Genomic DNA, 9,377 nt, shown 5'->3' with positions numbered 1-9,377 from the left:
CATGAGTGTATGCACTCACTCCAAGAACCGTATAATTATAAATATGCATATAAATGTGCTACAATGAGATAGCTGACTTCATCTAACTAGCAAATGTTGTCCAGGCTACGTTGGTGATACAGTTTTTTTTAATGTGTATGATATTTTTGTCATGCGATTTTAAAGCCGGTCCTACAAGCGCATCCAAGAATAACATGCAGCTTATCTCAGAACTGTCGGTGAAAATTATTCTTGGAGCTAAGTTTAATTGAGCTGCATTTTAAAGAGGTGCAATTTCACAATTTGTGTATATTTTCTAAGTTCACTATTTTGTCATGTGTTGAGAAAAACACAGATTTAAAAATTACATGGTCTAATATTTACATTTAGCATAACTGCAACATTATTTTTTCATTTTTTTTTTTTATATAAAGACTCGAAAGGACTTGAAATTCAAAGTTTCAGACTTGTGACTTTACTCGGACTTTTACACCAGTGACTTGAGACTCGACTCTGACTTGCCTGACATTACTTGAGACTTGACTTGAGACTTGAGGATAAAGACTTGAGACTTACTTGAGACTTGCAAAACAATGACTTGGTCCCACCTCTGCCCTAAATAAGCACTAACAATACATTTATTTCCATAACACAGTTTAGCCCATGTGTCTCCGCTGGAGGGTCCGTGGGGCCGCTCCAGCCGTTCCTCGTCTCCGCTGGGGGTTCAGGAGAACCACTCCAGCCGTTCCTCGTCCCCGCTGGGGGTTCAGGAGAACCACTCCAGACGTTCCTCGTCTCTGCTGGGGGTTCAGGAGAACCGCTCCAGATGTTCCTCGTCTTCTCTGGGGGTTCAGGAGAGCCGCTCCAGCCATCTCCGCTGGGGGTTCAGGAGAACCGCTCCAGCCGTTCCTCGTCTCCGCTGGGCATTCAGGAGAACCGCTCCAGTCGTTCCTCGTCTCTGCTGGGGTTTCAGGAGAACCGCTCCAGCAGTTCCTCGTCTCCGCTGGGGGTTCAGGAGAACCGCTCCAGCCATTCCTCGTCTCCACTGGGCATTCAGGAGAACCGCTCCAGCCGTTCCTCGTCTCCGCTGGGAGTTCAGGAGAGCCGCTCCAGCCGTTCCTCGTCTCCGTTCAGCAGCCTGTCTCCGTTGGAGGGTCCGAGGTGCCACCGTCTGGTCCTGTCCTGTCTGGTCCTGTGCCCACCAAGCCTCGACCAGTACACCCGACGCCTATGAGTCGCCGCCGTCTTCCACGCGGCTGGCCTCTGGACCTGCTCGGTTAGCTGTGTGACTTTCCCCGTGAGTTTAGTTTTCCCAGTTTAGCTTTGTGCTGATTTCTGTATCGACTCTTCCCGTTCTGTTAATAAAGCTACATTTTGAGTTAAGTCCTCGTCTTGGTGCATTGCGCTTGGGTCTAATTCCTGCCTGCACACCGCTGGATCATGACACTTACTGTTACATGCACGACAACACTCTATAACAAAAAGTAACATCTAAATACCAAAACAAGGCATAGATATGGTATTTGATAATAAATAAATTCTCCATAACATCACTTAAAAAAGTAGTACCTTAAAAAGTCAGTGGGTAGACACTGTGTACTGACATGGGATTAAAAACAATAAAACTAATTTATTCTTCCTTCTTGTGATGTTTAAATCATTGCAACTTGTGACATTTTTTCCAATTGAAATTAACAGTTGGAAGGAAATGGTATTTAAGTTTGTTCCTCAATGCTAAAGCAGGATGAAAAAAATCAGGAAAAAAGAAGAAAAGAACATCCAGCTGTCCTCCTACAGCTCTCACATCTCTATACTGTCCCTCCAAACGAGCACAGGCATATGCACAAGCTTCATTTTGCAGTGTTATAATGAGAAGAAACATGCATACTCATGCCAGTAGTCTGAAAACACATGTGCTTGGCCAGAGTCTCGCATGAAAGGCAAGATCTAGAGCCAATAATAGGTGCACAGTTCGAGTTTATTCCTATACCACTATTATTACCATAACCTAAAAGGTTATTAAAAGCCTAAAAAAACCCCACACAGCTGAATCAAAAGTGCTCAGCCATGTGTGATATGGATAACTGTCAATATCTCTAGGGGGATTCAGAATATTAATGATAAATGAAGGTAGAGTGTTGGCAAAACAGCTGATTATTACTGGCAACAAAGTTTAAGTTAGAAAGTTGGAAAAAAAGGTCAACATTTGCAACACTGAACTTTCCTTGGCAAGCATAGTTTGTGGAAATGGAATTTAATTTGTTAAAATGCAAAATAAGAAGAGATTCCAAGCTGGCATGTAAACCAAGCTACATTATTGATACATGGTAGCATAGCAAACTGCACGAATGAAGATGGCTAATGCAACAAAAGACTCTGGAAATATATTGAATGGCTTTGGGTTGAATTTGTCTTTGTTAAACCTAAATTTACTTTGAAGAACTAACTTACTGTTATTTACACTCTGATTTACATTATCTTAGCATGCCCAGCTTACGTAACGGATTGTTACCGGATTGTTAACGGAGACGGATGCAGTTTCCTAGGAGTACAAAATAAGCGGTGCTTTCAGCGACAATAACTGAATGTGGCCACAAGATGGCAGTGAGATAAAGGTTCAAGGTCCTTTATTAGTCACATGCATAGTTATACAAGTATAACACACAGTGAAATGTAACCTGGCACGCTCCTCGACTTTGCAAAAATGGGGGGGGGGGGGGGGGGGGGGGGGTAGAGGAAGAACATTATATATATAACATATACATTAGGTGAATGTGCAGTAGTAGCATGTATGCAGCAACAGGTGAATTCTGTACATAAAGTGAATTGAATAAGAATATTCAATCTGACTATTTTATAGAATAGACAATATAAACATATTTAAAATTAACGGAATTTGAAATGTACATTGTGCCGATGGGTTTAGAGAGTCTGGAAGAGAGTCCTGTGTCAGTCAATTATAGATGATGTGAGAGGGCGGTTGTGTGTGTGTGTGTGTGGGGGGGGGGGGGGGGGGGGGGGTTAGGGCCTTGCCCGGATGATGCTTAACCTTCTACCGGATTGCAGAAGTTGGAACAGTTTGTTGCCAGGATGGGACGGGTCCTTCAGTATCTGGGCTGCTGTAGTCCGCCATCTCCTGGTGTAGGTGTCCTGAAGCAGGGGGAGAGCAATCCTGCAGCGGTGTTCTGCTGTATGGATCACTCTCTGGAGAGCTTTTTGGTCCTTAACACAGCTGTTCCCAAACCACGATGTGATGTTCTGTGTGAGGATTGTCGAGGAAAACCTGTTATTTTACTGTTACTTGGTTATCATTTACAGGCACTGTCATTATTTCATCATTACTTCATTAGTCTGTATTGCTTATCTTCAGTTTATCATGTATCATTTATTGTTTATTTCAGAGCACGTAGGATAAAACCCATTCTAGATATAATACTCTATCATGTGGCGAAAGCACCTCTCGAGCTAGAGGGTCCAGTTGGGCCTCCTGCAGTCACTTGCAGGCTTACACAAACATGCACATACAGAGTTATGTAAAACACGCACGTTCACATACACACTTAATAAGAACAGAAAGGTCGTCTTAGGACAGTCTCTCTGAGAGCTACACTATCACAAAATGCACAATGTATTACACACTTGTTTTTCTCTAAAGTAGCAGTTGATGTCCATATAAGGAGAACGTTTTGAGTGCGAGGAACTGTTATCATTGCCAGTAAGGTCTAACTGTGTGACGTCATAATGACTATAAAGCTTTCTGTCTTTGTGCAAACGAAGAAGAAGTCCGGCTCTTCCCACACTGTAATGTGTGTTTTTAATAAATGATCTGTGCTGACCCAAACTATATCCCAGTCGTAGTCTCTTCCTCAAAATCCGAACCATGACAGGATGCTCTCCACAGCGCCTGTATAGAAAATCCTGAGGATCTTTGGAGAGACCCTGAACTTCTTCAGTTATCGTAGGTGGTACAGGCACTACCTAGCCTTTTTGGTCTGGACCTGAATGTGGGCAGACCATGTCAGGTCTGAGGAGATGTGGACACCAAGATACTTGAAGGACTGCACCCTCTCCACTGGAGCTCCATTGATGATAATGGGCTTGTAGTCTCTGTGCTGACCCCTCCTGAAGTTCACCACCAGCTCCTTGGTCTTGCCAATGTTCAGCTGGAGATGGTTGTCCTGGCACTATGAGGCCAGATTCTTCACTTCGTTCATGTAGGCCGCCTCATCGTTGTTGGAGATGGCACCCAACACCACTGTGTCGTCAGCAAACTTCACAATGGTGTTTTAGCCGTGGGTGGCCACACAGTCTGAAGTGTAGAGGGAGTAGAGCAGTGGCGAGAGGACACATCCCTGTAGTGCTTCTGTGTTGATGCTGTTAGAGACGCATCTACCCACTCTCACCACCTGAGTTCAGCCAGTGAGGAAGTCCAACACCCATGCACACAGACGGCTGTTGAGTCCCCGTTCCCTGAGCTTTGTGAACAGTCTGCAGGGCACTATTGTGTTAAATGCTGAACTGTAATCAACAAACAGCATTCTCACATAGTTACCCTGTTTCTTGTCCACGTGGATGAGGGTGGTGTGCAGGACGTGGGCGATGGTGTCCTCAGTGGATCTGTTGGGTCGGTAGGTGAACTGGAGCGGATCTGTGGTGTCTGGGATGGAAGAGGAGATGATGTTCTGCAGCAGCCTCTCAAACACCTTCATAACAACTGAGGTCAGTGCAACTGGACGGTAATCGTTCAGGGATGAGGGTTTGCTGTTCTTGGGCACAGGGATGATGGTGGATCTTTTGAAGCATGTGGGGACCACAGACTTCGCCAGGGACTCGTTGAAGATGGAAGTGAACACACCTGCTAGCTGGTCAGCACAGCAGTGCAGCAGACGGCCGGTGATGCCGTCTGGCCCCGCCGCTTTCCTTGTGTTCACTCTCCTCAATGCCGCTCGGACGTCATGCTCCACGATGCTGGTCACCGGTCTTTCGCAGATGACGTCACTGTCCTCGGTAGTCAGGTGGTAGATAGCATTAGCCGCCTGGCTAACCTCAAAACGGGCGTAGAACTGGTTCAGCTCGTTGGTGAATGCAGAGTCGGCGTTGATCGGCGCAGTGTCCCTGGCTTTCTAGTCCATAATGGTGCGTAGTCCGTGCCACATACTCCGTGTGTCGCCCTGGTGGAAGACTCCATGCGCTCCCGGTACTAGCGTTTGGCATCTCTCACCGCGCGCCGCATGGGGCCGCTTTGTAGGCACTCATATCACCAGTGGCGAGACCCGCGTTGTAGGTGGCGGTCCTGGCGTTCACTGCAGCGCAGATTGATCTGTCCACCCACGGTTTCTGGTTTGGGAATGTGGTGACTCTCGCAGTGGGGATAATCTCCTCCGCTAGCATATTGACGAAGCATACTGTTACTTCCATAAACTCGTTGATGTTGACTGCGCATGCTCTGAACATGTCCCAGTCGACGTCGTTGAGTGCGTCCTGTAGTGTAGCTTCTAATTGGGAAGACCAATGTTTCACCTCCCTCGTGGTCACTTCTTCCCTCCAAATGTTTTGTTTATACTGGGGAATGAGGAAGATGGCGTTGTGGTCTGACTTCCCAAAAGCCTAGTGTGAGACAGCTTTGTAGCCCTGCTTTTATGGCGTGTAGGAGGGATCCAAAATTCGATCCCCCCTCGTCGGACACGAGACATGCTGGTAAAAGTTCGGCATGACTTGTCCGAGGTTCGCTTTATTAAAGTCTCCCACTACAATGAGGGCTGCGCCCGGGTCCTTGTTTTGAAGCGAACTCAGCACATCATGTAGTTCGGACAAAGCCATACCTGTGTCCGCTTGGGGTGGGTGGTATACCACCATGGCGATGACCGAGGTGAACTCACGGGGCAGATAGAAAGGGCGGCACTTAATGCTCAGGAATTCCAGATGTGGTGAGCAGCCGCTGGAAAGAGTAGAAATGCTGCTGGCATCACACCACTTTCTGTTTACCATGAAACACACTCCTCCACCTTTGGTTTTGTTTGACTCTGCCGTTCTGTCCACGCGGAGCACAAAGAATGAATCCGACGGAGTTACGGCCTGGTCCGGCACGGTGGGGGTCAGTCATGTCCCCGTGAAGCACAGAATGTTGCAGTCCCTCATGTCACGTTGGAAGGTGACTCTTGCTCATAGGTCATCGAGCTTGTTCTCCAGGGATTGTGTCATGGTCCCCGCACCTCGCCAGCTGACAGCAGTCAGGCGCTTTGTTTTGTTTTTTTCTCCTCTCTCGCCTCTGCTCTCCCTTTCTCTCTCGTCCTCTTCCATTCTCTCTTTCTCCTGCCGGGGCGGAGCTCAGTATGGGCTCCTGCTCCTGGCCCACGCACCTGGAGATGATCAGCACACCTGCCGCTGATTATGAGAATTGGAGTCCTACTTAAGATGGCGAGTCTGCTCTACTCGTCGCTGGATCGTTGAGCCATCAGCGTCAGTCGTCCTGCACTCTGCAAAGTTTGTTCGTCAGTACGTCTGAACCAGGAGATTAACTGTTTCTCTTTCTGTGTATAGATTTCCCCTGGACCTGTTTTCCTTGTGCACGGTGACTGAGCATGAGCAAGAGTGATAGCGGAAAGAAGAGGAGCTGTGTGTGGTTGCGAGGGCTGTGTGGAAATCTCCCCTCCCTGGACTCCTGCCCCTTTCACTCCCGGACCCTGGAACCCCGGCCCCTTTTCCCCAGACACCGTTGTGTGTGTATATATATTTCACCGTGGAGAACACTGTAAATAAATTCACGTTTGATTTGAAGAAACTTGTGGTCTGCGCCTGAGTCCGCTCCACTAATCGTGACAGAACGATCCAGCCACAAAATGGACTCAGCAGACCAGAATACCGTCGGACAGGCACTGGCTGCCCAAGAAGCAGCGCTAACCCGCCACGAACAAATGTTACACCAGCTGCGAGGTGAGATTGCCGCACTAACCCAAGCTGTTTCCCGTTTGATTACACCAGGGGGCGTACAGCCGGGGAATCCCCAGCCAGCTCACCCTGCCCCGCAGGAAACACTCGCGGCGGCCACGGCCGGTCCCTCATCGGCAGCCACTCCATCCTCTGACGGTCCTCTGCCTTCGCCTGAACCCTTTACGGGTGAGACAGAAAAGTGCTCTGGTTTTCTGGCCCAGTGCTCATTGATTTTCTGCGAACAGCGGCGCTTCCATAACAATGACGGGGCGAAGATTGCTTTCTTTGTACAGATGCTACGAGATCGTGCTTTGAAATGGGCCCAGGTGGTATTAAACTCCGACCCGGAGATTTCTTTTGAGAGGTTTGTGGCTAGCTTTAAGACTGTGTTTAACCGAGGCTCTGGAGCCGAGGCTGCGGCGCTCCGCCTCCTTAACTTCAAGCAAGGTAAGCGGAGTATGGCAGACTATTCAATCGACTTTTGGATTTTGGCAGAAGAAACCGGCTGGGAACCAGATGCGCTCAGGAGCACACTGTTAAATAACATCCGCGAGGATCTGAAAGATGAATTGATTATGCGGGACCTTCCCACTGCTTTTGATGAACTGATGTCTTTATGCATTAAGGTGGATGAGCGGCTACGGGCTCGTCGACAAACACGGAACTCCAGTTCCCAGGAGGCCGCGGGGTACGAGGGGCGGAGGCCTCGGCCGATTACCGGTCCTCCCGGACACCAGAGGGCGCCGACGGAGAGGTACAACCCATGCAAATTGGCAGCTCCCACCTAACTGCTGCGGAACGCCAGCGACGGCCGGTGAGTGCCTGTATTGTGGTAACAAGGGACACATGATCGCCTCCTGTCTGTCGCGAGCAAAAGGCCGCGCCCGCCAGTGATGGTAGGAGTACTGGTGGGCGGTTTGAATCAGGATAAATCTCCTCCACGTTTAGCCCTGCCGGCTAAGCTTCTGGTCCACTCCGAGTGTCATTCACTTTCTGTGCTTATTGATTCTAGAGCAGAACAAAATTTCATTGACTCTGAACTAGCAAAACAACTCTGTGTGACTGTGGAGTCACTGCCCCACGCCTTACGCGTCAGTGCTTTATCAGGGCAGCGCCTCCCCGACATCACACACATCACTGAACCGCTCACCCTCACACTGTCTGGCAATCATTCGGAGGAGATTAGCTTTTTTGTTTTTCACTCCACTCAGACGCCGTTAGTTCTCGGTCATCCAGCAACACAACCCCACGATTAATTGGCAGAAAGGAGGCATCACGGGCTGGGGAGAGGAGTGTCATATGACCTGCCTTAAGGCTGCCGTACCTCCTAACAAATCGGTCACCGGCCCAGAGCCACTGCGGTTTTCCGACTTAGCAGATGTGCCGTCTGTTTACCACGATCTCGCTGAGGTGTTTCGGAAGGACCGAGCCCAGTCGCTGCCACCCCATCGGCCCTATGACTGTGCCATAGACCTGCTGCCGGGAGCTCCCTTACCGACCAGCCACCTCTATAGCCTCTCGCTGCCGGAACGGGAGGCTATGGAGAAATATATAACGGAATCCCTCGCTGCCGGTATCATCCGTGCCTCTTCCTCACCCGTCGCAGCGGGTTTCTTCTTTGTGGAAAAGAAGGATAAGACCCTCCGACCCTGTATTGACTTTCGGGGACTCAATAACATTACAGTCAAGAATAAATATCCACTGCCTCTGCTCACCTCCGCTTTCGAACTTCTCCAGGGCGCCGTCATATTCAGCAAGCTGGACTTGAGAAACGCTTACCACCTGGTTCGGAGTCGGGACGGCGATGAATGGAAGACGGCGTTCAATACCCACCTTGGACATTTCGAGTATCTGGTCATGCCGTTCGGCCTCACTAACGCACCTGCAGTATTCCAGGCTCTGGTCAACGATGTTCTAAGGGACTTTATTAACCGATTTGTGTTTGTCTATCTAGACGACATTCTGATCTTCTCTTCCTCCCAGGCTGAACACGAGACCCAGGTCCGGCTGGTACTGCAACGCCTTCTGGAGAACCGGCTGTTCGTCAAAAGCGAGAAATGTGAGTCTCATGTGCCCACGGTTGCCTTCCTAGGGTACATAATCGAGCGTGGAGATCTCCGACCCGACCCTGTGAAAGTCAAGGCTGTTGTGAACTGGCCCGAACCAAACAACCGTCGCCAGTTGCAATGCTTTCTTGGCTTCGCTAACTTCTACAGGAGATTCATACGGGACTTCAGCAGGATTGCCTTACCATTAACCCAGTTAACCTCTCCCAAGCTTGCTTTTCAGTGGAGTGACGCTGCCCAATCAGCCTTTCAGGAGCTCAAGAAACGGTTTGCCTCAGCGCCCATCCTGGTCCAACCTGACACCACTCTTCAGTTCGTGGTAGAGGTCGACGCATCCGACTCAGGGGTGGGGGCCGTCCTTTCCCAACAGAGGGAGGGTAAGATGCACCCTTGTGCCTATTT

The sequence above is a fragment of the Aulonocara stuartgranti genome (assembly GCF_965226115.1).
Source record: "Aulonocara stuartgranti genome assembly, chromosome: 14".
NCBI lineage: Eukaryota > Metazoa > Chordata > Actinopteri > Cichliformes > Cichlidae > Aulonocara > Aulonocara stuartgranti.
Note: the sequence above shows the minus strand (reverse complement) of the source record.